At 63.2% G+C, this 27,835-nt stretch overlaps 1 long non-coding RNA gene across 2 annotated transcripts; it reads right to left on the bottom strand.

The window, feature by feature from the left end:
- Positions 1 to 1,594: 1,594 nt before the first annotated feature.
- Positions 1,595 to 27,565, bottom strand: LOC138846975 (uncharacterized). Of its 2 annotated transcripts, XR_016225851.1 has the most exons (3): positions 27,426 to 27,565; positions 2,444 to 2,497; positions 1,595 to 1,948 (listed from the first exon to the last, which is right to left on the bottom strand). It is a non-coding gene; the product is annotated as an uncharacterized LOC138846975 (long non-coding RNA). The 2 variants fall into 2 exon arrangements; XR_016225852.1 differs by lacking the exon at positions 2,444 to 2,497 and having other exon boundaries at positions 27,426 to 27,556.
- Between the last annotated feature and the right edge of the window lie 270 nt (positions 27,566 to 27,835).

Here is a 27,835-nt window from a genome sequence, read left to right as displayed (position 1 = left end):
GGCAGCCGTGTGGTCCTTCCTGCAGCCCTGGCCCTGGGCCCTGGACGGCGGAGGGGCAGGTGCTGTGCTCGAGGCTGACCTGGATCAGGTGGGGGGGGGCAGTGGATGCTGCCAGGGGCAACAGGAGGTGCTGCTGGGGGCCCTTGGTAGGTGAGGGAGGCTGAGGCCGGGCCTTACCCTGCTGGATGGGGGATGGGGGGTGGGGAGCAGGGGCCTGGTGACAGCTGACAGCAGCTGGGGCCTGGTCCCAGCACCCAGCTCTGGCCCTGGCACACCCATGCTGCCATGCAGCCCTCCCACCCCTTCCACGTCCATGAGACTCTGGTCCCACGACGCCACGCCCCTGCCACCACCGCAGCTCCAGGCACTGGCCGCTCTGCTCTCTCCCCATGGCGCGGACTGCAGGGACCTCAGAGGAGCGGAGACACATGGTCCCAGCTGTCTTGGGGCTGGCTTTAGAGCTGCATCGCCCGTTTGACCAGACCTGAGCTCGGGGGAGCTGGGGGGGCCTGATGGGGTGGTGCCGAGGGCAGAGGGCAGGCCCAGGGGGGCTTGGCGGACGCCTCTAGCTTCATCTTCCAGGTGAGGAGTGGCCTTGGCCAGGCCCCAGATGCCCGAGAGCTGGGAGCTCAGACCAGGTCTCCCACATGGGTGGCAGGAACCCAACCGCTGAGCCATCGCCTCTGCCTCCCCAGGTGTGCGTTAGGAAGCTGGGGTCAGGAGCCAGAGCTGGCCTCTCCGGTGGAGGACATGGGCGTCTCTGACCCCTAGGCCAGGTCCCAGGGCCGTTTTCAGAGATGCATCAGTGTGGGCAGAGCAGCCGCACCCAGGGCCGCCGTGCAGCCTGGGATGAGGCCCCGCATAGGCCCTTGGAGTCAGAGCCCATGCTGGGCGGAGCACAGGGCCCAGGGTGGCCAGCTCTGAAGCCCCCGGCCGAGCACGGAGCCCCCAGCCTTTGCTGTCCTTGTGCCCTGTGTTCTGGGGCCGAGCAAGGCCACTGGGCAGCAAGAAGGGCCAGGAGCCCCCTGCTGCTGGGCCCGCGGCTCCTGTTCGGTAGGTGTTTATCTCCGGGGGCGGGGGGTCCCCCCAGAGCCTGCCTGTCAGAGCAAGCTGTGACCTGTTTTCCAGGTGGAGGGGTCAGCTCCCTGTCCGAGGCTGCCCAGCCCCAGGGCTGGGGCCAGAGGGCAGCAGGGCACACGCGGGGAGGGGTCTGCGGCCTCAGCCCCTGGCTTCCCCGTGGGCAGCTGCTCCCCAGAAGATTTTTTTTTTTTTTGACAGGCAGAGTGGACAGTGAGAGAGAGAGACAGAAAGGTCTTCCTTTTTGCCGTTGGTTCACCCTCCAATGGCCGGCGCGCTACGGCCGGCGCACCATGCTGATCTGATGGCAGGAGCCAGGTGCTTCTCCTGGTCTCCCATGGGGTGCAGGGCCCAAGGACCTGAGCCATCCTCCACTGCACTCCCGGGCCACAGCAGAGAGCTGGCCTGAAAGAGGACCAGCCGGGACAGAATCCGGCGCCCCAACCGGGACTAGAACCCGGTGTGCCGGCGCTGCAAGGTGGAGGATTAGCCTAGTGAGCCGCGGCGCCAGCCCCCAGATTTTTAAAAGATGTATTTCTTTATTTGAAAGGCACAGTTACAGTGAAAGGGGGAGAGAGAGCCAGAGCGTCCATCCACTGGCTCACTCCCCAAATGGCAGCAAGCAGGGCTGGCCCAGGCGCAGCCAGGAGCTTCCTCAGGGTCTCCCACGTGAGTGCAGGGCACCTGCCGCTGCTTCCCAGGCGCATTAGCAGGAGCTGGGTCGGACGCGGCGCAGCCGGGACTCTCTCTCAACAGGTGCTCCCGTGGGAGGCCGGCGCTGCAGGCTGGGGCTGTGCCCACTGGGCCACAGGGCCGGCCTCTCCCGGTTGGGATTTTTGTCTGCCGAGTCCTCTGCTGTTCCGCCCGCCAGCTGCCCGGAAGAGAAAGATCATTGTAAAGGCACCCAGACCAGGAAGTGCGGCGGCAGCACAAGAGGTACACGGACGTTGTTCTGTGTCTCGTTGAGCAGTGACTGCGTCCCAGCCAGCACCCCAAAGTTTGCCTTTGTGTCCAGGGAGGGTGGGGACCTCCTGCTTCCTGCCCCCCCCCCCTGCCCCGAGCCAGGGCAGAAAAACTGTCCCCAGAGACCAAAGCCGGGAGCCAGGAACTCCATCCAGGTCTCCATGGGGGCGGCAGGGGCCTGAGCACTTGAGCCATCACCTGCTGCCCCCCCGCCAGGGTCTGCGTTGGCAGGGGGCTGGAGCCCCGCGCTCTGCTACGGGACGCCGTGTCCTGGACACTGGGCCCGCGGCGCTCTGGGAACATGGGACGTGGGCAGCTCCTGCCGCCCTGCCTGCCTGGGCTCGGCCGGACCCGTCTGAGTCCCCAGGCCGGCCCCAGGCATCCGCTCCTCCTGCCGTCTCACCAATGGAAGGCGTCTTCTGTTTGCATTTTGCCAGTTGGTGTCCACGGGGAGATGCTGTTAAGGAAAAAACACACTCGGACTTCAGAGTTTCCTTTTGTTTTCTGCTCCAAAATGAGCGGTGGCTTTTCTCTCTGTTCTTCCGTGCACTTTTCAAAGTCCCCCATGCTGTGGATACACCCCGGAGCTGCCGGCCCCCAAATCCAGCTCCGGGCCTCTCTCTGCTGCCCCTGGGCCCTGCCAGGTCAGGCCTCGGGGATGTGCTGGGTACCGGCTGTCTCCGCCCTCGTTTGGGGCTGCCCTTCTGCAAAAGCCAGGGGACTCCCGCCACCCCATACAGGGCGCCCGGGCCATGCCCCCCCCCCCCCCGCCCGCTTTGCTCCTGCTGAGAGCCCTCACCCTGCTGAATCCTGCTTTGTCGCTGTCTTTCTTTGAGAGGAGCCGTGGCGGCTGCCTCCCAGGGTTCATGTGAGCAGGAGCCGGAGCTGGGAATTGGCCCCGGGCACCTGGCTGTGGGACATGGTCGTCCTAATTGTTAGACCCCGAGTTAGGTTTGTATTTTTATTTGTTTGAAAGGCAGAAGACACACACACACACACACACACACACCACACGCACACACTGATCTTCCTTCTGCTAATTCACTCCCAAAATGCCTGCCATAGCCAGGGCTTGGCCAAACCAAAGCTGGGAGCCAGGAGCTCCACGCTGATCTCCCACGGGGCGCAGGGGCCAAGCACTGTGGCCACCTTCCACTGCCGTCGCGGGCGCGTTAGCAGGAAGCAGCGGGGACTCCAAGTACCACTCCGACGTGGGGTGCGGGCGTCTCGGGCAGTGGCTTAACCCATTGTCCCGGAGCTCAGACCCCTCTCCCAGCTTTGTGGGTCAGCTGTAGATGGAGCAGGTGGTCTGCCCTTGTGCGAGGGTCAGAGCCCCCGCAGACACGCCCCCTGCCCCCCAGCAGCCGGTCGGCCTTGCTGCCTTTGCACAGCTCCTGTCCTGGCCCCGACACGGCCGGGAGCCCCCTCTGCAAGGAGAAATGCCCTGGGGGGCAGCGGGGTCGCCCCGGAAACGCTGGGCACTGCGCTGCTCCGTCGCCCTGGCAACTGGCGCCTCCTTATCAGCTCCCAGAAAGCTGCAGGCGAATCCGGCCTCGGCCGCCTGCTTTTCAGTTTGTGGTTTCTCTGGGATCTTTTTTCCTTTTAGGAAGGGAAACGCACACCACAGCTCTGGAAGGGGGAGATAAGGCCCTGACGTGCCAGCGCCGAGCCTGCGCTGAGAAACCTCTCGAACTGCGGGCGGTTTTCCAGCCGGGCTCCACGGCAAGGAAGCGGGCGGCACACGGGCAGCGGAACCGTGGCGGAGGCTCCGTGGGGGCAGGGGCCAGCGGCTCGCGGGGATGTGGCCTCGAGGCCTGGGGAGCCGCCCTCTCTCAGCTGTCAAAGGCCGCCGGGTGCACAGCGGGCCCTCACTGCCCAGGGCTGGCCGCCTGCCCCGAGCGTCCGCTCTGCCCCAGGTTGGCTTGCCCCAGCCGGGGGCCCCCAGCGAGAGCCGTTCTCTCCTGTGCACCTGCAGCCGCGATGTGCGAGAGGGACCGGCCGGGCTCTGAGGCCACGTCCCTGTGCTCTGCTCTCTGCCACGCCAGCCTCCTTTCCAAGCCCCACACCTGGCCCACTCCGGGGCCATGGCACAGGCTGTCCCCTGCGTCCATGCACTCATCCTGCCTGGAGTCCAGGGCACCCAGGCAGCCTCCCAACCCCCCTGCTCCAGGGCCTCCCAGCTTCCCAAGGTGTCTGAGTGACCTGGGACTCCCCCCCACTTGTCCCTTCCCCATCTCCGCTCCTCTTGCCCCAAGCCCACTGCCTTGGGGAGGCGTGGAGCAGGGCGGCTCCGCTTCTGAGAGCTCAGAGGAGACAGGGTCAGAGACAGAGAGCAGCAGGTAGGAGCTGGGGACAGGGAGTACAGTGAGGCGTGGGCAGACTGGCCGAGCCCTCCTGCGGTGGAGGGGCTGGGGCACAGGGTACCCCCACCCCGCACCGGACCAGTGCGTCCCAGGGCCAGCTGCAGCTGGGGTTGGGCGTATCCTCGGCGCCAGTGCAGGGCGAGCAGGGCTGGGCAGCCGCTGGGCCCCTGGAGCTGAGTATTTGCCCCGGGCACAGTGGCAGCAGAACAAGGCCTGAGCACCCCCGTGGCCACTTCCGTCTGGCTGGGCACTGCAAGGGTGGCCAGTCTGTCCAGTGCGGAGGGAGGTGGTGGGGCTGGACCAAGGCACAGGCTCCTGGGGCAGGCAGGGCGGAGCGTGGCGCTGAGTGCTGCCCCCTCCCAAGGGACTAGCAGAGGCGGTGGCCTGAGGTCCACACCAGCCCCTGCCGCCCTGGGAGCCACGTTGGGGTCTCCAGAGAGGGCCCTGGCCAAGCTGTGCAGGACGCCCGGGTTCAGGACTGGCTGAGCCCGCACTGTTCAGGGTCTTTGCCTCAGCTGACCTGGCCGCTCCCCGGAGCAGGGGACAGGAGGGTCCCTGCTTGAGGTGGGACTGCGGCTTGGGGAGGAGCAGGGCAGCCCTGGGCAATGCTGGCACGAGGCAGGTGGAGGGATGCTGGGAGGGGCACAGCGGTGGAATGTTCTGGAAGGCTTTGCTGGGACAGCATCCTGGGAGGGGGCAGCAGAGCTGTTTATAGAGCTGGAGGAGCAGCCAGGACTGTGACGCATGCACAGGGCTTCGTGGTGACAGGTGACAGCTGCCCAGGTGAGGGGCCGTGGGCAGAGGAGGGGCGACCTGGAAGGCTTGGGGGCCCTGAGGGGTGGGATGGGGCCACTGGTGGCAGATGGATGAGTCAGTGGAGGCCGCCACTTGGGGCCTGTGGTCAGCAGTAGGGGCTGGGCAGGGACCCCCAACCCCGAACTGGCGGGGAGCAGCCAGCAGGACCCGGTGGGCTGAGGGAGCCCTATCTGCCCTGCACCTCAGGGCCCACCCTCCGGCTGGGGCGGTCCCACCCCCGTGAGCCTTGCAGGAGGTTGGAGACAGAGCCGGGTTGCCATGGTGATGTGGCCCGTGGCCAGTAGGTGTCCCCGGAGCCTGCAGAATCTGGGGAGCGAGGTGGCGCCCGTGAGCCCCTGCTGTGGTCACACCAGGAGCGCCTCCCACCCAGCCGGGCCCACGGAGGTCCCCGGAGCCACCTGTGCCAGGAGCCGGGGCAGCAGTGCACACGCAGCTGTGTATACGTGGGGAACACAGAGACACAGGGTGTACGTGGGGCACACAGCACACGGAGACACAGGGTGTACGTGGGGCACACAGCACACGGAGACACAGGGTGTACATGGGGCATGCACACAGCACACGGAGACACAGGGTGTACGTGGGGCACACACACACAGCACACGGAGACACAGGGTGTACATGGGGCACACACACAGCACACGGAGACACAGGGTGTACATGGGGCACACACAGCACACGGAGACACAGGGTGTACATGGGGCACACAGCACACGGAGACACAGGGTGTACATGGGGCACACACAGCACACGGAGACACAGGGTGTACATGGAGCACACACAGCACACGGAGACACAGGGTGTACATGGGGCACACACAGCACACGGAGACACAGGGTGTACATGGGGCACACACACAGCACACGGAGACACAGGGTGTACATGGGGCACACACACAGCACACGGAGACACAGGGTGTACATGGGGCACACAGCACACGGAGACACAGGGTGTACATGGGGCACACAGCACACGGAGACACAGGGTGTACATGGGGCACACACAGCACACGGAGACACAGGGTGTACATGGGGCACGCACACAGCACACGGAGACACAGGGTGTACATGGGGCACACACACAGCACACGGAGACACAGGGTGTACGTGGGGCACACAGCACACGGAGACACGGTGTACGTGGGGCACACAGCACACGGAGACACAGGGTGTACGTGGGGCACACAGCACACGGAGACACAGGGTGTACGTGGGGCACACAGCACACGGAGACACAGGGTGTACGTGGGGCACACAGCACACGGAGACACAGGGTGTACGTGGGGCACACACAGCACACGGAGACACAGGGTGTACATGGGGCATACACACAGCACACGGAGACACAGGGTGTACGTGGGGCACACACAGCACACGGAGACACAGGGTGTACATGGGGCATACACACAGCACACGGAGACACAGGGTGTACATGGGGCACACACACAGCACACGGAGACACAGGGTGTACATGGGGCACACAGCACACGGAGACACAGGGTGTACATGGGGCACACACACAGCACACGGAGACACAGGGTGTACATGGGGCACACACACAGCACACGGAGACACAGGGTGTACATGGGGCACACACACAGCACACGGAGACACAGGGTGTACATGGGGCACACACACAGCACACGGAGACACAGGGTGTACATGGGGCACACAGCACACGGAGACACAGGGTGTACGTGGGGCACACACACAGCACACGGAGACACAGGGTGTACGTGGGGCACACACACAGCACACGGAGACACAGGGTGTACGTGGGGCACACACACAGCACACGGAGACACAGGGTGTACATGGGGCACACACACAGCACACGGAGACACAGGGTGTACACGGAAAACAGAGACACAAAGTACATGGGGAATAGCACACACAGGCACAGAGACAGCAAGTGTATACGTGTGCAGGGCACACGGAGATGCAGGGTGTACATGGGGAACACACAGAGACCTACACACACATGCAGTACCTGCAGGGCACACGCGGAGACAGAGTGTACATGGGGAACCCAGCACACGCAGGGCACATGGAGATGCAGGGTGTACGCGGGGAACACACAGAGACACACACACACACGGTACCTGCAGGGCACACATGGAGACAAAGGGCGTACACGGGGACCACAGCACATGCAGGGCACACGGAGATGCACAGTGTACATGGGGAAAACACAGAGACCCACACATAGACACGGTACCCACAGGGCACACATGGAGGCAGAGGGTGTACATGGAGACAGAGGGCATACACGGGGAACACACAGAGATGCAGGGTGTACGCGGGGAACACACAGAGACCCCCCCCCACGGTACCTGCAGGGCACACATGGAGACAGAGGGTGTACACGGGGACCACAGCATACGCAGGGCACATGGAGATGCACGGTGTACATGGGGAAAACACAGAGACCCACACACAGGCACGGTACCTGCAGGGCACACATGGAGACAGAGGGTGTACATGGGGAACAGAGACCCACACACAGACACAGCACATGCAGGGCACACATGGAGACAGAGGGCATGCACGGGGACCACAGCATACGCAGGGCACACGGAGATGCACAGTGTACATGGGGAAAACACAGAGACCCACACACAGGCACGGTACCTGCAGGGCACACATGGAGACAGAGGGCGTACACGAGGAACACACAGAGACCCCACACACACATGGTACCCGCAGGGCACACATGGAGAGGGCGTACATGCAGGGCACACGGAGCTACACGGTGTACATGGGGAACACGCACACACGGTACCCACAGAGGGCATACACACAGGGCACACGGAGCTACACGGTGTACATGGGGAACACGCACACACATGCACGGTACCCACAGGGCACACATGGAGATGGCGTACACGGGGAACACAGCGAGACCCCCCCCATGGTACCCGCAGGGCACAGATGGAGAGGGCTTACACGCAGGGCACATGGAGCTGCATGGTGTATATCAGGAACACACAGAGGCACACACACACACACGGTACCCACAGAGCACATACAGAGACAGAGGGCGTACACACAGGGCACACGGAGCTACACGGTGTACACAGGGAACACACACACACACACACGGTACTCGCAGGGCACACGGAGACACAGCTGTGCACTTCTCCAGGCCTCAGGAGCCTCCTGAAGTCAGAGCCCTGGATCCAGACACTGATCAGACAGGTGCCCCCCCACCTTCCCACAGGACCAAGGCCGTGTGACCCATAGATGGGGAAACTGAGGCTCGGCCGCCCCTCTGGCAAGCAGTAGAGGGAGCCAGGGAGCAAGCGGTCCACCCTGGAATCCAGAGCAGCCACAGCCCCTCCAAACCTGTCTCCCCTCCTCCTCCCTCCCTCTCCTCCCCCTCCTCTTTCTTCCCCTCCTCCCCTCCTCCTCCCCCTCTTCCCCCCTCCCCTTTCTTCCTTCTCCCCTTCTCCTGCCTTCTTCCTCCCCCCTTCTCTCCGTTCTCCTCCCCCTCCTCCCCTTCCTCCCTCTCCTTCCTCCCCCTGGCTCCTCCCCCCTTGCGGAATGCCGCTGATGCCAGGGAATCGCTGAGGCCTGCTCTTTTCTTAATGAATTCTCGCGGCTCCATTAGCTTGTTTTCTACAGAAAGCAAATGAAAGAGGCTGCAGGGGAAGCTGCCATTTGGATGCGCAGGGGCTGCCTCCAGCGGTCCCCACACCTGCCCACGGCTCGGTGCATCTGCGCTGGGGGCCTCTGGTCCAACCCGGGCAGGGAGGGAGGCCCTGCGGGCTTGTAGGAACCCACTCCAGCCCTGGCAGACACCCAGGGCCACCAACACCTTGCCCGGGTCACGGCCCTGCCAGGAACGCGCCTCCCTCCCCGCCCCCTGCCTTGCAGGTCTGCTCTTGCCCACAGCCTCCCTGGGTGGCGTCTGAAAGCTCCCGGTGATTTCCTCTGGGTGTAAAAGCCACAGATTCCAGTGCAGAAATGCCGGGAGTAGAGACAAACAAGAGCCCGGATGTCAGCTGCACACACCCCTTCTCCCTGGCTCTACCCTACCCCCACCCCGGGTGCAAAGGACGGGGCGGGGGGTGGTGGGGGTGGGGGGCTCACTCAGGCCTGGGTGCCCGCCCCTCCCAACTCCTGCAGCGCCGGGCCAGGGGATGGGGGCACCATCCCTCCTGCCTGGGGGTGGGGAGTGTCTGAGACGGCTCCCAGAGCCAGAGCTGGAAGTGGCTTGCAGGAGGCGGGGGTGGGGGGGCAGAGAGCACTGATGCAAGCCCCCCACTTGTCTACACACGTCCCCACCCAGCTACCCACTCGCCCATGCATGCATCTGCCCTGCCACCACTCACGCGTCTTACTGCCCATCTGACCCGTCCGTGGGACTGACTGACCCGTGCCGCCTCAGGTCAGAGCCGGGCTCCTGGGCACGCTACAAGGCAGCGAGGCACCAGCCGCAGCCTGAGGGCTTCTGGGACTGCCCAGGCGTCACCATGGTCCTTCCCTGGGGTGGGGGACCGGGAGCTCGCAGAACTACACACCCTCGGCGGCCCTCGGAGTCCTAGACCGTGGCAGGTGCCACCCTCGGGGACAGCCTTGGCAGCTCCCCTGGCTGGGAGCAATCAGGGGGTGAGGGGGCCAGGCTGGTCTCACAGGGGGTGAGAGAGAGCAGGTGAGTCTGGGGCAGGAGACCCAGGCTCTCCCAGTCACCCCTGCCCCACCCCCGAGCTCCTTCCTGGTCTGCCCAGTGCAGGAGTGACCACACTGGGTTCAGAGCCCCAGGTGGGTGGGCGAGAGGGCTTCGGGACTCTGGAAAATTGTGGTTTGTGTCTGGGGGAGGACAAAGGGGCCCCATTCCCAGGAGACCATTGGGGGCTGTGGGCCAGGGTGGGGAGGGAGAGCTGGGCCCCGCTAATCTCAGAGCGTCTGGGAGGGGCGGGGGCCGTGATAGGAGCCCCTTTGCAGAATGTGTCCTGCCTGCCTGTGTCAGAGGGAAGCCAGAAAGAACAGGTAATGCCAGAAAAAAAAGGACCCCCCAACCCTCCCCCAATCCCAGCAACCCCCTTCCTCCCAGTGCCCAGCTGGGGAGCGTCTGGCCCTCTGCTGCCTCCCGATGTCCTGTGCGAGAAGAGTGAGATTCAGTCCAAAGAAGTGTTTGTGGGATGCCGGCTCTGCAGGGGCTCGCCCCACAGGAGGCCAGGTCCACGTCCAGCCCGGTGGTGGGGCCGGCGGCGGTGGGGGCGGGGGTAGATGGGCATGCCAGGGCTCAGCACCCCAGAGCGAGAGGCCCCAGACCCCAGGCAGCGGCTCTTGCCCAGCGAGGCGGCCCGGGGCGGGCTGGCCCCCTCTGTGCGCTCCGGGAGAGCCATTCCCAGCCCTCTCCAGCTGCGGGTGCCCTGGGCGGCAGCCGCATCGCCCTAGCGCCTGTCACCACGGTCCTCGGCCGTCCTCCTGTGTCCCTGAGCCCCTCCTCTCTCAAGGGCACCAGTCCTGGCATTTCCGGCCTGTCCTACGCCGGGAGGCGCTCATCTTGAGATCCTTAATCAGTCGCTATGCAAAGGCACTCTGCAGACAGGGGCACTTCTGAGGTTCCAGGTGCACAGGGAGTTTTAGGGGGACACCGTTGTTTTTGTTTGTAAAATCAAGAGGCAGCGAGACAGAGAGAGAGAGAGAGAGAGAAGGAGGGAGGGAAGAGAGGGAGATCCTGTCTGCTGGGTCACCCGCAAAGCCTGCGATGGCCAGGGCTGGGCCAGGGCCGGAGCCAGGAGCTCCGTCCAGATTCGCACCTGCCTGGCAGAGATCCAGGGACGTCAGTCATTACCACTGCCTCCCGGGGTCTGCATTCCCAGGAGCCTGGCATTGGGAGCAGAGCCAGGACTCGAACCCAGGCCCTCCGATAAGGAACCTGGGCACGCGAAGTCTTCAGTGCTATGCCGAATGCCCCCGTGTTCGTCTCCGTTCTGTCACTGTCCTGGAACACGTGAGTGGGCGACTTTTGATGGGGAAGTGAGTTTATTCTGGCTCATGGTGTGGAGCCCAAGAGGGTGACACAGGCGTCCCCTCAGCTCCTGGTGGGGCGTGGCAGAATGCGGACGGTGGCCGTGTGGGGACCTGAGAGGGAGACTGGCTTTGTGAGAGACCGGGGTTCATCCCTCTTCACGGCCTACCCACCTCTTAGAGGCCCCGCCTCCCTCCCCACGACAACACCAATCACATCCGGACCTGGGTGTCACAGGGGGTGGGCCACATTCCACCCAGGGCTGCCAGCTTTGCGTCTGGGTCAGTGCCTGGCCACCCGGCAGGCGGCCACACCCGCTCCTGCCAGCATCAGGGCCCAGCCTAACCAGGGCCTGTACCGCCTTCCCAGCCCTGGGAGGCTGAGCGTGAGAGACCAGGGCAGATGATGGTGTTGGAAGAGCCTGGATCACATGGTGCCTAACGGCCCTCAGGTGCCCCTGTGAACAGACACGTGTCCTTCTCAAGCTGTTTTCGCCCTGCTCTGTGCTCCGGAGAGCTGCCGCCTGCAGACTGGGTCCCTGGGGCCCCTTGGTCTCTAGCTCCCAGTGGGATTCAGCCAAGGGAAGGTTGCGGTAGGGGCAGAGGGAGGCCAGGGCACTTCTCCCCAGCGTCCTGCCTGCCTGGGGACCTTGCTGGCTGACTCTGCAGCTCCCTAGCCAGGCGTTGTTCAGCTCTGTCAGAAAAACCCTGCAGGCTTTGCCAAAGCCACAGCGCAGTAAGGGTGAACCTTAATTCTGCTAGCTTGTCCTAAGCTTGAAAAATAAGTGATTTGGGGCTGGCGCTGTGGTGTAGCAGGTTAAGCTGATACCTGCAATGCTAACATCTCCTATGGACACTGGTTCAAGTCCCGGCTGCTCCTCTTCCAATCCAGCTCTCTGCTAATGGCCTGGGAAAGCACTGGAAGATGGCCCAAGTGCTTGGGCCCCTGCACCCATGTGGGAGACCTGGAGGAAGCTCCTGGCCTTGGCCTGGTCCAGTGTCAGCCGTTGTGGCCATTTGGGGCGTGAACCAGCGGATGGAAGCTCTCTCTCATTTCTGAAAACTGAGTAGGGAAGGCAGTGTGGCGCAGTGGGTGAAGCCACACTTGCCACTCTGGCATCCCCTATCAGAGCACCAGTTCAAGTCCCAGATGCCCTGCTTCCAATCCAGCTTCCCGCTAACACACCTGGGAAAGGCCAAGCTGAGGCCTTGGGCCCCTGCTGCCCATGCGGGAGACCTGGCTCCTGGCTGTGGCCTGGCCCAGCCCCAGCCATTGCAACCATTTGAGGAGTGAACTAATGGATATAAATCTCTCTCTCTATCGCTCTGTCTTTTGAATGAAACTAAAAATTTTAAGAAATAAGCAAAATGATTTTGGGACCTTTTTTTTTTTCTGAAACGTTTATCCTACTAAGGAACTCAGAAAAGACTTCTCACGGCGAGGCAGGCTGCTCAGCTCCACCTGGGGGACGCGGTCCCTGCTGCCCCCGGGATGGGCTGTGCCGCACCCACCTCAGGGTGCCCGGGCCCAGCCCTGGCTGTGCCCTCCATCCCAGCTCTGTGCCGGGGTGAACGCAGGGAGGCAGCAGGTGCTGGCCCGAGTACTTGGGCCCCCACCACCCACGTGGGAGACCAGGATGGAGCTCCAGGCTCCTGGCTTCAGACTGGCCCAGCCCCGGCTGTTGCGGCCATTTGGGGAGTGAACCAGCCTCTGCCTGGCAAGGGTGAGTCTCAGATCCCAGAAGGGATGAGGTCCCCAGGGACACCCAGGTTCCAGGCGGCGAGGAAGCGGATTAAACTTCTGTGGCGCCCCAGAGCCAGATGGCCGCCTGCGCTCCATGCTGCGGGCCTCTGGACCACGCCCCAGCGGTGGACATGGCACTCAGCTGTGGCTGTGGGTGACTGCCCGGAACACTGGGTGCTGTGGGCCACCGAGGCCCCGGACGCCCTGCGTGCCCCTTTTAGTTATTTTTAAATGTTTATTTTATTTTTATTTTTTATTTTATTTTTTATTTTTTGACAGGCAGAGTGGACAGTGAGAGAGAGACAGAGAGAAAGGTCTTCTTTTGCCGTTGGTTCACCCTCCAATGGCCGCTGTGGCCAGCACACCGCGCTGATCCAATGGCAGGAGCCAGGTGCTTCTCCTGGTCTCCCATGGGGTGCAGGGCCCAAGCACTTGGGCCATCTCCACTGCACTCCCTGGCCACAGCAGAGAGCTGGCCTGGAAGAGGGGCAACCGGGACAGAATCCGGCGCCCCGAGCGGGACTAGAACCCGGTGTGCCGGCGCCGCAAGGCAGAGGATTAGCCTAGTGAGCCGCGGCGCCGGCTTTTAAATGTTTATTTTAAAAAAATATCAAGGATGTAGCAGGTTAAGCTGCCGCCTGCGATGCTGGCATCCCAAGTGGGCGCCAGTTCGAGTCCCAGTTGCTCCAGTTCTGATCCAGCTCTCTGCTAATGTGCGGGGGAAAGCAGCGGAAGATGGCCCAAAGGCTCGCCGTAAGGGCATGGAGAGAGTCCAGAGAGGGAACCTGCCCCCCCCCGAAGCCCCAAGGGGCTTCCTTTTGGGGGGCGGCAGCTGCCACAGCCCGAGAGACCCCGGCAGGGTTGTGCCCTTGCTGCTGCCAGGCTGGAGTGAGCTCCGTGGCCCCCTTCCTTGTCACCCTGCAAGACTCGGTGGCTGCCCGCCTCCCGTTGCTGGGCACCCCGCCCCGGGGGCGGCACCTGGGCCCCTCCTTAGCCGCGGTCTCCGTTCCCAGTGGCCACTGGCGGTCAGCAGATATTCAGTGGGGGGGCTGGCACTGTGGCGTAGAAGGTTAAGCCACACCTGTGCCACCAGCATCCCACACTGGCACCAGTTTCAGTCCTGGCTGCTCCTCTTCCAACCCAGCTCCCTGCTAATGGGCCTGGGACAGCAGTAGAGGACGGCCCAAGTGCTTGGGCCCCTGCACCCGCGTGGGAGACCCACAGGAAACTCCTGGCTCCAGCCTGGCCCAGCCCTGGTGGTTGTGGCCATTTGGGGAGTGAACCAGGGGATGGAAGATTTGTCTGTCTGTCTGTCTCCATCTCCTGTAACTCTGCCTTTCAGATAAAGAAATCTTAGAAACAAAACACAAGGCTGCGAGCTAACCAAAGTTCTTCCTTGCTGAGTGCCCGTATGTAAGACCCCCGCCTGCCTCCCCGCGGTCTCCCAGCAGCCGGCTCAGGGCAGATGCGTGTGCTCAGGCGCCCTTGTCTGGCTCAATACCACCGGCCCTGAGGCCAACAGTAATGAGCAGCTAGCATTGAGGTGGAAGTTCGGATGGGCCACAGAGAGCCCCTAAGGGCTTCTTTTCCCTCCCCTGTGAAAACCCCTATGGTGATGCGGGTTGAGTCCTGGCTGCTCCACTTCCCATCCAGCTCCCTGCCTGCGGGAACAGCAGCTGATGACCCTAGCGCTGGGAGATGCTCCCCTGTCCCCCACCCCACCCCCGCCAGCCCGGAGACGAGGCGGTGAGGCTGGAGGGCCTGCGGGCAAGGTGCAGGCCAGCCTGGGACTTGTCTGTGCTCAGACAAACCCCCTGGATTCTTGGGGCTCCCAACAGCCGCTCGTTTCGCTCCGGGAGCCGCAGGTTGGGGCTGTGGCTGCAGCTGGGGTGCGGTGACGGGGCTGGGAGACCCCTGCCAAGGCGGCTGGCGCAGGCTGGGGAGGGGGCTCAGCTGGGGCTCCCGGGATTGGGGCGTCCCAAGACACGAAAGGCAGAAGCTGCCTTGTGGCGAGTGTTAAACGGGGAGTCCACAGCACCCCTAGGGGAGACAGACCCCGTCTTCCGGCGACAGGAGAGTCACGGGACTTTAGGGATGATGCCCAGGGGGCTCGGGAAGCTGGGCCGGGCTCCGCCACGTCCAGGCCAGTCCTTTGCTTCCCTCTGTTTGCCCGGCTCCCCTTCCCTGGAGGCCGGCACAGGGCACGCACACGCACTATGCCCATTTTACAGATAAGAAAATGGCTGGTGGCCAGGTCGCCTGGGCAGCATCGCAGAGGGGAAGGGGCAGGGTGGGACTTGCTTCCTGCCCGTGTCCCCTGTCCGGAGTGACTTTGGGGACTGTGACCCACGCACCCCACCTGGCTCCCAGGACGCCCCCCCCGGGGGGGGCCTCACTCGCCAGGGGCTGGGCGGCAGCCACTGAGCCACGGTGACTGAGCTGACACCTCGTTTGTGTCCTATTCATCCTTGAAAACCCTACCGAATCGGTGTCCCTTCATCCATTGGTTGAGGTCCGTGGGGCTGGGTGTGGAGGGCACGTGGCTGATGGATGCATAGGCAGCTCCGTGGGCAGGACGTGAAGTCTAGCGGTCTACGCCGATTTGTTCTGGCAGCCGGCCTGAGCCGGCTAGGGCAGCCGTGCTGCGAGGGGATGCTGGGGTCGGGGCTGGCCCTGCCGTGTGTCTCGCACTGCGTCTCCCCCGGAATTAAAGCGCACAGCCTGGATTTGAGGACGGGTGGTGTGGGGGTGACTCTGAGAAGGCAGGCTGAGCAGACGGGTTCGCAGGTGCAGGCAGATTTCAGGGTGTGGACACGTCGGCTACCAAAGTGGGCAGCCGGGACACAGTCCCCCCCGGGGACCCTGAACCCTGGAGGTTCTGGTGGGCGAGTGGGGGCACCAGGAAGTTGGTAGAGGGGCAGGCGTTTGGCACAGCGGCTGGGGGCTGCTTGGGACCCCCGCATCCCCAGCAGAGGGTCTGGGTTTGAGTCTCCCCGACCCCCGCTTCCTTCTGGTGCACACCTTGGGAGGCAGCAGGTGATGGCCCAAGTCCTTGTGTTTCTCCTACTCTTGTGGGAAACCTGGGTTAACTTCTGGGCTCCTGGCTCAAGCCTGGCCCAGGTCCAGCTCTTGTGGGCATTTGGAGAGTGAACCAGCTGATGGGAGATCAATCTCTCCACCCCACCCCCTTCTCTCTGTCTTTTAAATAAAATGAAAATAACTGTAAAAGTTTTTGCAGGGGTCAGCACTGTGGCACAGCAGGTTAAAGCCCCAGCCTGAGGTGTTGACATCCCATATGGGCGCTGGTTTGAGTCCCGGCTGCTCCACTTCCAATCCAGCTCTCTGCTATGGCCTGGGAAAGCAGTAGAAGATGGTTCAAGTCCTTGGGCCCCTGCCCCCATGTGGGAGACCTGGGAGAAGCTCCTGGCTTCAGATGGGCGCAGCTCCGGCCGTTGCGGCCATCTGGGGAGTGAACCATCGGATGGAAGACCTCTCTCTCTGCCTCTCCTCACTCTGTAACTCTTTCAAATAAGTAAATAAATCTTAAAAAAAAAAGTTTGTGGAAAATGGAATTAAAAGACAAGTTTATTTTGCTGCAAAAACTTTTTTTATAAGATTTATTTTATTTATTTGAAAGAGAATTCAGAGAGAGGTAGAGACAGAGAGAGGTCTTCCATCTGCTGGTTCACTCCCCAATTGGTTGCAACAGCCGGAGCTGGGCCGATCTGAAGCCAGGAGCCAGGAGCCAGGATCCAGGAGCTTCTTCCGGGTCTCCCATGCAGGGGCAGGGGCCCAAGGACTTGGGCCATCTTCTGCTTTCCCAGGCCATAGCAGAGAGCTGGATTGGAAGTGGAGCAGCCGGGACTCAAACCAGCGCCCATATGGGATGTCAACACCGCAGGCTGGGGCTTTAACCCGCTGTGCCACAGCGCTGACCCCTGCAAAAACTTTTGAAATCCATGTATCATTTTTGTATACGAACTTCAGAAAATTTTTTCTTAAATTTCTATTAATTTATTTTCATTCTATTTGAAACATGGGGGAGAGAGAGACATTTTCCATCCGCTAGTTCACTCTCCAAATGACTGCAACAGCTCAGTTTGGGCCAGGTCGAAGTCCGGGACCCAGAACCCCAGCTGGCCTCCCGTGTTGGGGGCAGGAGCCCAAGCCCTTACGCCCTCACTGCTGCTCCCTGTGCCGGGCAGGGAGGTGGATGGGAACGGAGCAGACGGGACTCCAGCCAGGCCCTCGGACGTGGGCGTCAGGCTTCCAAGTGGTGGCCTAACTGTTGTGCCAAATGCTGCCCTTTGCAAATGTTTTCTTAAAGATGTATTTAGTTATTTTGAAAGGCAGAATGACAGAGAAAGAGAGAGAGAAAGACATACATGTAGCGAGTGAGCAAACAAGAGACAGGAACAGAGAGAGAGAGAGAGGGAGGGAGGGATGGAGGGAGAGAGAGCTTCCATCCACGGGTCTCCCGTGTGGGTGCAGGGGCCCAAGCACTTGGGCCACCAGCTGCCCCCCGTGTGTTAGCAGGGAGCTGGATCAGAGCCAAGGCGGGGCTTGATCCCAGGCGCTCTGATATGGGAACATAGACATCCCAAGCCGCTCAACCCACTGCACCCAACACCCGCCTTGCTTTGGAAAAATTTTTGAAAAGATTGATTTATTTGAAAGGCAGAATTACAAGAGAGAGAAAGATACTCCATCCGCTGGTTCACTCCCCAGTTGGCCTCAACGGCCAGAGCGGCACTGTTCTGAAGCCAGGAGCCAGGAGCTTTTTCCCGGTCTCCCACGCAGGTGCAGGGGCCCAAGGATTTGGGCCATCTTCTACTGCTTTCCCAGGCCACAGCAGAGAGCTGGATTGGAAGTGGGGCAGCCAGGACTCATTGGAATGCTGGTGGAGGCGGCTTAACCCACCAGAGAGCCCCTCTCAGAAAACTAATCTTATCGTATTTTAATGTGCATTTTCTGAGTTGTTTTATCTCATTTATTCTCTCCTTTTTTAATCTTATCTCTTAATTTCACTCTATCTTTTAATTTCCATTTCCCGTCACTGAGAGGATTTTGCCAGCACTGTCCCTGTCCCACGTCCCCCTGGGAGACCCAGGACGCCCCCTCTGTCCTTGGAGGAGGCGAGAGGACCCCTATCTGTGTGAGGAAGGGGCTCCGTGTCCTGTGTCGCGGGCAGGGGGCCTAAGGCTGGCCTTGTGAGTCCTGTACCAGCGAAAGCTACCGCGAAGCCCTCCTGGGACCTGACCTGGGAGCAGGTCACTGCCCCTGCATTTGGCTGGGATGAGGTCAGCGAGTGGGGGAGGGGGCTCCACTCTGGCACTGCTGTGGTCTGTGGAGGAGAAAAGCGAGGCGCCCATGTGAGGCTACACACGCACAGGGAGGTGCCCCGGGGGTGACACCGCTGCGAGGCCACGAGTGCCACGGACCAGCGGCCACCATGGCCACGGGAGGAAGCAGCCCTGCTGACCACTCCGCTCTGAACTGAGTCACGCTGCCTGCGCTCTCTGGGGCTCCCGGGGGGACAGTCACACGTCGGGGTAGGGGTGGGGTGGCAGAACAGGGTACCAGCCCCAGCTCGGCCACTCTGTTGACCCGGGGATGTCACCAAAGCCTTGAGGCTCTGAGGAGGGACCGCTCCTTCCCCTGCTGTCCTGCATGTGGGTGGCGGGCACCTCGGCCTGGACGTGGCCTCTGCAGTGAGTGAACAAGCAAGAGGCAAGAACAGAGAGACTCGGGCTCGGGCTTGGTGCACGCACATGCGCACCCCAGCAAACAGGGCCGGAGCTGCACCCTCTCTTGGACTTGGACGTGACATGGTGACACTTCCAGCACGCAAGGTTCCTGCTGCAGTGGGGGAGTGTCCTGGCCACATGCGTGCACTCAAGCCTGGGCCTGGAGTTGTGGCCCGGCGTGGGTGGACTGTGCCGAGACAGACAGAGAGAGAGAGAGAGAGAGAGCGAGCGCACAGGGGATCTGCAGCCTCTGTGGGAGGTTCTGCCCCGGGCAGGGCGACGGGACACGTCCACCCTGAGTCACCCTCAGCTGTGCAGATAAGACCCTGGTGCGGACAGCGGTCACGTGCCGTTTCACGCTCACGTGCACTGCCATGAGCACTGGGCCCTGGTCTGTCGTGCTCACCACGTGACCCTTAGGGTCTCGCACAGGGCCAGCCCGGTGGGGGTGGGGGGAGGTTGTTGAAGTCCAGGGAAGGAGAGCGGTGGGGCCGGGTGGGCGTGGACTGCACCAGGTGGGCTGCACTGGTGGCCCCCTCCTGGTGTTGTTTTGGTCAGAGAGTGTTCAAAATAGTGCCAAGGACAAAAATGCAAAAAAACCCCAAAAAACAAAACACACACACACACACACACAAAACAAAAAACAAACGGGCGGACTGGAAAGTAGGACTCAAGTAGATGTTTTTCCAAAAATATCGTCCAGCAGCCCTGAGAGCCTGGTCAGGGTCGCTACTTGTCAGGGTTAAGCCCACATCAGGGCGCTGGTTCGAGTCCCGGCTGTTCCACTTCCCCTCCAACTCCCTGCCTATGTGCCTGGGAAAGCAGTGGAAGATGGCTCAAGGGCTTTGGCCCCTGCACCCGCGTGGGAGACCTGGAGGAAGCTCCTGGCTCCTGGTTTCAGCCTGGCCCAGCTGTGTGCATTTGAGTGAACCAACGGATGGAAGCTCTCTCTGTTTCTCTCTCTCTCTCTCCCTCTCTGCCTAACAGCCACAGCAGCCTCGGCACGGGGGTCTCAGAGACCCCCAGAATTAGCGGTTCACGCAACAGAGGGACGTCAGGGGCTGCAAGGGGCCACCGCCACACCCAGGTCCACGGCTGTGCTCCTCACAGTCGCCACAAGGTGGAAGCCGCCCAAGGGTGACGCTTTGAACGTGACCCCAATCCCACGCTGGGAGCTGAGTCCCTCAGCTTGATTTGTGAATGGGACGTGGGCGAAGTGACTGGGCCATCTGCCGCCCTGAGGGGATTAATCCATTCATGGAGTAGTGAATTACCGGGTTACCAAGGGAATGGGGTTGGCATTGACGCACGCTCTCCCTGGGGGGCAGCAGTGCGGCCTGAGACGCAGGCATATCACGCTGGAGCTCTGATTCCAGTCCCAGCTGCTCCGCTTCCGATCCAGCTCCCTGCTAACGTGCCTGGGAAGCAGCAGGTGATGGCCCATGTCCCTGGGCCCCTGCCACCCATGTGGGAGACCCGGATGGAGCTCCTGACTCCTGGCTTCAGCCTGGCCCAGCCCTGGCCATTGTGGACATTTGCAGAATGAAAGAGTGACAGAGCCGGCGCCGTGGCTCAATAGGCTAATCCTCCACCTTGCGGCGCCGGCACACCGGGTTCTAGTCCCAGTTGGGGCGCCGGATTCTGTCCCGGTTGCCCCTCTTCCAGGCCAGCTCTCTGCTATGGCCAGGGAGTGCAGTGGAGGATGGCCCAGGTGCTTGGGCCCTGCACCCCATGGGAGACCAGGAAAAGCACCTGGATCCTGGCTCCTGCCATCGGATCAGCGCGGTGCGCCGGCTGCAGCGGCGGCCATTGGAGGGTGAACCAACGGCAAAAGGAAGACCTTTCTCTCTCTGTCTCTCTCTCTCACTGTCCACTCTGCCTGTCAAAAAAAAAAAAAAAAAAAAAGAGAGGCAGAGACAGAGAGAGAGGTCTTCCATCCGCTGGTTCACTGCCCAGATGGCCACAACGGCTGGAGCTGTGCCGATCTGAAGCCAGGAGCCAGGAGCCTCCTCCAGGTCTCCCACGTGGGTGCAGGGGCCCGAGGACGTGGGCCATCTTCCACTGCTTTCCCAGGCCACAGCAGAGAGCTGGATCGGAAGCGGAGCTGCAAGTGGTGGCTTTACCCGCTGGGCCACAGCGCCTGCCCCTGATTTTTTTTTTTTTTTTTTAAGCGCGCTCTCTCTTAGGAGAGGCCTCCAGCCTCAACAGACATTTCTTCTAGAGCCTTGAAGTTCAAGATCAAGGTGTCCGGCCCTCCTGGAAGGACCTCCCCGTGGCTGGTTGATGGCAGTCTCCTGTCTTAGGACATTCGGCCCCTGCCCTGCCCCTGCAGCCACAGTCGTTGGACCCATGCTCTTGCCCTCACTATGGGCACGCGCAGCGGCCCTAGTTCCCAAGGCCACATCCCCAGGCGCAGGGGGGAGGGGGCGGCGCCGTAGGGCCTCACACAGGCACTGGGAGCACCTGCTGTTCAGCCAGTCCCATGTGGGTTCCCCCAGGAGGGAGAGTGGGGCTGGGCCGGACTTTTCCGGAAGAAGGAAGCAACTGAGCAGGTCCTTGTGGCTGGAGCAGTTCTAGAAGGTTCCTGAAGGGTGTCTTTGTGGCTACAGAAGTGGGGTGTGTGAGTGCAGCTGTTGGGGGCTTCCTGCCTCCCGTCTTTCGCAGGGGTGAAGGTAGAAGCAGCCTGGAAGAGCGGGGAGCTGCCAGGGGGCCTTGGTGCTCGGGTCCTTGAGGGCCTGTTTCTGACTTGAGAAAGGGATTGACAGGGGGGTGGAGGCGGAGAGGAAGGAGAGGGAAGCTTTCAAAGCCATTGCCATGGGAAATGTTTTTATTTTCTGCTTCAAAGAAAATGCCACAGAATAAAAAGAAAAAAAAAAAGAAGCCAGGGAGGGTGGGCGGGCGTGAGGGAGGTGAGGAGAGGGGCCGTGTGTGTGTGAGTGAGATGGAGGGAGCGTGGGAGCGAGGGGGAGACCCCGGGAGCAGTCTCCTTGCAGGAGCCCTGCCATCCCCTCCCTTGGGTGTCACGGGGGTGGGGAGGGATCCTGGGCGCTGAGCAAGTCTGGGCCGGCCTGCGGCGTGCACCTGGCTGGGTGGCCCCCATCTCTGGGTCTCGGGGACCCTTCTTATGAGCGTGTAGAGCGTGTGAGTCACAAACGTCACCTGTAGGGGTGAGGAATCAGAAGACCAGCAGGTTCAGGGGGGAGGGGCTGGACTCCTGCCCTGGGCCTCCAGCTAGAACCAGCCCGACTTCAGCACCCCCTGCCCAGCCCCACCAAGCCAGGGACTCCCACTGACCTCTGACCTCCACCGGCGGGCAAAGGCAGGAGAAAGCCCCCAATGGACGGCAGGGAGAGGGGAGTGAGCGGGGCCACAAGTCGGTGGGGGTGGGTTCCAGGGGTGCTGGGCCGCACCTGTCTCCCCAGCACCCTCCTGGCTTAGCTTGCTGCCCGTTCCTACACTTCGCGCACCTGTTTTACCATCTGTTAAATGGGTCTGACTGTACCCGACTCCCAGGGCGGCCCAAGGGAAGCCGGGGCTTCGCGGTGCGCGCACCGCCAGGAACTTTCAGAGGGAAACAGGGGACACCCACGGCGGGGGGAGGGGGGGCTCTGGCCCCGAGAGGGGCGGCCCTGGGTTGGAGGCCCCACGTGAGGCACGGAGGCGGCCGGAGGCACCGGGGCAAAGGAATGTATTCCAGGGCGCTGGGCGTGCTCGGGCCTGCCAGGGAGGGGTTCGCAGGCCCACGGCAGGCTCCCGGCGGGCTGGGGGAGGGGTCGAGAAGTGAGGAAAGCGGGCAGCGACTCCCCACCTAGGCGCAGCGCCCCTCCCCAAACACACGTGCTGCCAAGCCCTCCATTAGTCACCCTGGCACTGCCACACAGAAATCCCATTAGTCACACCCCGCGCGAACGCGCCCGCCGCACGCACCCAGACAAAGGCCGCCGCTCCCAGGAAGCCCCAGTGTGTGTGCGCCCAGCACAGTGCCCGGCGCGCAGGCGCTCGGGTCGGTCGGCGGCGGGGGCGTGGGGGACCCGCCGGCAACCTCGCCCGCCAGGCCGACCCCCACAACCGGCCCGGCAGGCCCCGCCCCACCCCGCCGGGGCAAGCATTCCACAACCAACGCCCGCGGACGCCCTTGACGGCTCCCCCCCCCAACCCGGATCCGCCGCGCTCCGGAGGGGGCAGCGGCTGACCTTGGGCCCTCTCCCCCGGGCCTGTCCTCGGACTGGGCTGGCAGGCGGACCAGCCCCAAGGTCACCAGATCTCTTAAGCCCGCGGCCGCCGGAGCTGATTTATTGGCGGTTTATTTGGAGAAGCGCTATCGCTCTTCGGTTCCGGGGAAAAGAACGCTCGCGGTGGACTTTAACCTCGGGCTCGAACCGCAGCGCTTTGTTTTCCGAGGCGCTTCCTGCGGCGCCGCGCAGGGCAGGGGCCGGGGAGGCTCGGCCGGAATGTGGCTGGACAGCCTCTCCACTCCCCGGGCTCGCTCCGCCGCCGCCGCCGGGGCCAGCGCTGGCATTCCTCTGCGCCGGAAGCCATGGGTCCTTGCAAACGTACTTCTAGAAATTCTAGGAAGAGGCCGAGAGCGAGGTTTCCGAACACCCCGAGGCGCGCAGTCGCTGCCACTGGCCCAGGGAGGTTTTGGGAGACGCCCAGGAGGGGTGAAGGCCTCCCTGGTCCGCGGCTGAGCCGTGCGCAAAGCCCTCTCCTTGGAAGGTCGGCCCCGATCGCGCGCACAGCCGGCGCGGAGCACCCTCGGGGAATGTTCCTCGCCTCTCCGGCAGAGATGGAACAGTGCTGGTCACCGGGATCCTTGTTATTGCAAATGCACCCTCTCTGGGCCGGCCCTCGGGCGCTCCACGACTGTTGGGTACAAAGACCACCGCCCCCACCCAGGCCGCCGCCAGCGCGCGCGACCGGTTCCTGCTTTCCCGATGTTTCTACTCCTTGTGTCCAAGCCCGGCGACCCACCAGGGTGCCGGGCCCGGAGCCCACGTTGAGGGGCTTAGGAGGCACCGAGAGGCCGGCGGCGTGGCGGGAGGACTAGGGCGACCCCAGGCCCACAGCCACACAGCTGGATCCTCGCTGCGCTGCGCAACACACACACACACACACACACACACACACACACACACACACACACACACCCTGGCGCTCCCGCACAAGGCCTAGAGTCCGCGGAGGGGGCCGGCAGGCTGCTCTGACTCTGGGGGGCCCTGGTGTCGCCTGTCCATGATGTGGGTGGCCTCACGGAGTCCTCCTGCCGGGAAGTGCCGGGAGCGGTCCCTCCACCGCGGCGGTGATCGCGCGCTGAGGCCCGGACTGCCCCAGAGTCCCGGCGCCGCGGGTTTGGATGGGGGTGGCACGGAGTGGGCGAAACCGTTCCCTGTCTTCGGTGGACAGGAAGCTCCTGGCTGGACTCCCTGCGCCGTCTCGCGGCCCCCAGGCCGTGGAGGGCGCGAGCAGGATGCCCGCGCGGCGCGAGACCCGAGGCCGGCTCGGGGCCCCAGCCTGTTAGCGGCGGCAAGGAGGACCCGCGGCGAGATTTATGGCCGAAGCAGGCCCCTGGCGCATCCTGCGCGTATCCGTCCTCTCTTAGCCAAGCAGTGAAATGGAAGACCCGACCCGGGCCGGAGGAAGAGGCCAGGGCCGGGAGGAGCTGGAATCCGCCGGGGCCAGCACGGGCGCCTCGGCCGAGGCTCTGACCGCCGCGCTCCCGGGTTCCGTGGGCGCGTGGGGCGCCGACGCCGCGTCCTCGGCCACCGCGGCGCCCGGCCGCACCTCAGCTCCGCAGGGGCCGGCGGCACGGCAGGGCCTCTCCGGGTTTTAGCGGCGCCCGGGCCAGGATCATTCCGGCTGCCGGGCCTGGGACTTGGCGGAGACGCGCGCTCCAGAGACCCGGCGTCCGGGGCGGGCGGCGGAAGCCGGCGGCCCCTCCAAGGGCTCGCTGGGGAGTGCGGGGCTCCGGGGTGGCTCGAGTTTTCCGCGCCTAGGAAAGGATGCGGGTTTTTGTTTTTCCCTCTGGAGGAGAAGGTAAGGGGAGAACGTGTCTACGCGGCCAGCAACACACAAGTTCCGGGAAGAGCTGGGCAGAAATGAGGGAGGCGGGGGACCGAGCCTGCGCCCACAAAGGCGAGCAAGGGGGAACCAGCGGGCTCCAGGTGGATCTGCCCTTTGGGGTGGAAACCAGGGGCTTGGAGTTCCGTCAGTCCCGGCGCGTCTCGGCAGCCGAGGCCGGAGCCAGGCGCCCGGGAACACAACAAAAGGCCTGCGCTGGGCAGCCCAGGCCGGCCGCCGCATCGCCGCGCCTGGCCGAGGCCCGCCAGGGCGGATTCTCCCGGAACTGCGGCTCGGTGCTGCGAGCAGGCGCCCCCCCAACCCCCGATTTTCCGCCCAGTCAGTACAAAACACACACACACACCCACTGCGTCAACACTGTTTTTGGACACCGATCCCGCCGGGTAAACACAAGTATGAGGGGGTGGGGTGCGCGGGTTGGGGGGTGGGGCTCGGAAGATGGCGGCTGGCCCCTGGCAGCCGGTGCGGGTGGCACGCGCGCCCAGACCTGTTTCTTTCTTTCTTTTTTTTTTTTCTTTTTCTTTTAACCTCTGAAGGCGGCCCACCAGGGCGGGGAGGGGGGTCCCGAAGCCCCCGCCGAGGTGTCCTGGAGGCCGCCCCTCCCGCCGTGCATGGTGGCGGTGGTCTCCCAAGGAGCCCCGGAGGCAGCGACCGCGCCGCTCGCGACCCGTCCCCCGCCCCAAGATGGCTCCCCATCGCTGTTTACTCGGCGGTGTCGGGGGCCCCGGGGCGCTGGGCAGCTGCCGGGCAAAGATCGGGGCGGGCGGCCCTGGCCCGTGCGCGCGCCGCAGCCCTGGAGAACCGGCGCGCACGGGCTCGGCCCTGCGCGCCCCGGCCAGTAGCCGGGCACCCGGAACCGCAGAGGGGCCTCTAACCGCGCGCGCAGGCGGCCCGGGGGCGCACAAAGCCCCGGAGGGAGGGGGCTCGGCTCGCCACGCCGACGAGGCACACGCTGGAAAAATGCACACGCCATTGGCAAATCCAGGGCAAACAGGCAGAATTTTTTATTAGCAACTAAATGATTTATGGCGCACATTCCCCCGCCGCCACAATTACGGCGTCTTGGCGCATCCAGGGGTGAAAACATTAAACATTTATAAAAATAGGCCTTTGTTTTTTTCCACCCCGCGAGCCTTTTGTATTCCCCACCCACCCCCGCCCCCACCCCTCCTTGAACTACACGAAAATTAAAAAACAACATTCCAGGTCCCGGGGCGGGATGACGGGGCGGGGGACCACGGGATGTCGCCGAATGCTGGGGGGCGCGGGCGTGGGAGGCTTTACTGGGGGACCCACAGAGGCCTCTGGACGCGGCTCAAGGGCGCTCGGTGGCCCCACGCGTGGACCCTTCCCCGCAGCGTGCGGCTCCACTGCGGTTTCTGCAGCCGCCCCCTCCCCTGCGGCACACGGACACAATACCTCCTTTCTCTAACCCCCCTCTGCTCCGCGTCCTGGCGCTCCCGGCGCTGCACCGGCTGCCCAGGCCGCCACGGAGCCCCGCGCGCCCGACTCCGAGCGCGGACACCGCCGCTCGCTCCCCTCGGCTCCGGCTATTTGCGGGCCTTTCTTCCTCCCTCCTCCAGCTTCCAAACGAGGGCAGCCTAGAAACCAGCGCAGGAGGCCCCGGAAAGGGCAACTTGAAACTGCCCTCCAGAGGCTAAACTTTTTTTTTTTCCCTCAAATTTATCCTGGAATTAAAGACGCCCTCCCCCTCCCCCGCCAGCTCCTTCTCAAAGCCCTAACCACCACCACCACCACCCCTCCGCTATTTTTTTTTCTTCTAAAAGTGGAGACGAGAAAATAGAACGAATGGGCGAGAACCAGCTCATTTTTTTTCCCTCTCCAAAAAAGTTGCCTTAAATATGGATTTAAAAAAAAATGCAAAAAAGCAACGTGGAAATGCTGAGTCGCAGCGCGGGGCGAGAGAGCGGGCTCCTCCTGCGTTAATTAAAATCCTATCGCCAAGGCCCCTCTCCAGGCAGCGACCGCGCGACCTGTGCGCCAGCCAGCTCGGGCACCCGCGGCGCTGCGGAAAGGGCGCGGGGCCCCCGGGACCGTCCGTCCGGCGGGGTCCGCGCCCCCCGCTCCCAGCCCCTAGCCAGGTAGACATCTGCCATGGGCAGCTCCGGGCGGCTCAGCCCAGAAAGGATTTTGCTGAAAGCGCAAAATAGAAGTACAATGTCTGGGAGGGGGGTTGGGGCTCCCCTCCCCCCCACGGCCGCCGTGGCCAGCCAAGCACTTTTTGGGCTTGGCTGCTGCTTCCTCCGAGCTCAACAGATTTTTTTTTTTCTTTTTCTTTCCCGGTCTCGCCCTCCCTGGAGGGGGCGCGGCGGATGGAAGGCGAGAGAGGCCCCCAGCCAAGCGGTTTTTAATATTACACTTTAATAGGTTTCAGAAGGCCCCGTGGAGAAATGCTAATAGGCTGAAATGTCAGAATCGAGAGGGATTCGGTTCGCGCTCAGCCGCTCTAATCCTTTTTTCTGCTCTGGTTTTTTTTTGGGGGGGGGGTGGGGAAGGAGGGGAGGGGGCGCCCACGCAAAGAGGGGCTTTGGGGAGGGGCGAGCCGTGCGCATCGCCGCAGCCCGGGGCCGGGCCGCGCGGGGGGCGCGCCCGGGTCCGCGTTTCTATAGGAACCCCTTTTAGAAGAGTAGAGACTCACCCGCTGCCCGCCGCCGCGGCCTCTCCAAAATATTAATCAGTAACCATCTGACACCGCGACTCGGGGAGGGACCCGCAGGCCGGGGCTGGGGGAACGGCCTTGCCGCCTGCCCATCCCACCCGACCGCGCCGCTGGGGGACAGGGAATGAATCGCGGCTTTGTTTTAAAAGGAAGGAAAGGAAAAAAAAAAAAAAAAGGAAAAAGCAGCCCTTGTCTGTTGGGGCGTCTGCGCCGCGCGTTCTGGAGGCGCACCCCAGGGAAGGCGCGAGCGCGCACGAGCGCGCGCAGGGCGCAGCCCGCCGGGCCCCAGACCCTTCCCGGCCGGCTCGGCTCGTCACCTCCTCCTGCGCGCAGGAAGCTGACAGGCGGCCCATTAAACCGCGCCTTGCAAAGCCCTGGATTGCGGCGAC

The sequence above is a fragment of the Oryctolagus cuniculus genome, chromosome 19 (assembly GCF_051225735.1).
Source record: "Oryctolagus cuniculus isolate XC-2025 breed Fujian yellow rabbit chromosome 19, ASM5122573v1, whole genome shotgun sequence".
NCBI lineage: Eukaryota > Metazoa > Chordata > Mammalia > Lagomorpha > Leporidae > Oryctolagus > Oryctolagus cuniculus.
This window is presented reverse-complemented; position numbering and strand designations above follow the sequence as displayed.